Raw genomic sequence first — 355 nt, forward strand, 5'->3', positions numbered from 1 at the left:
ACCGCAAACAACATAAACAAAATCAAAAGATAAATAACAAGCTGGGAGCTAATATTTGCAATATGTAACATAAATAAAGGTCTAATATAAAAGAACATTACAAAAACAAGAAAAAAAGAACCAGAACCCCATAGCACAATGTACAAAAGATATGCACATGGTCAATCAATGATATTCAAATGATCCTTAAGTAAATGAAAAAATCCTCAGCTGCTTTTTCTTGCATTAGAGAAATTCAAATTAACGTCCCATTTAGATACCATTTCTCACCTATCATGTTTGCAAAAATATGTAAGTTTGATAGCATATTCTGTGATTCTGTTAGTGAGGCTGTGGGAAAATGAATACTGTCATA

Source organism: Propithecus coquereli, unplaced genomic scaffold, assembly GCF_000956105.1.
Source record: "Propithecus coquereli isolate 6110/MARCELLA unplaced genomic scaffold, Pcoq_1.0 Scaffold325, whole genome shotgun sequence".
Classification (NCBI taxonomy): Eukaryota; Metazoa; Chordata; class Mammalia; order Primates; family Indriidae; genus Propithecus; species Propithecus coquereli.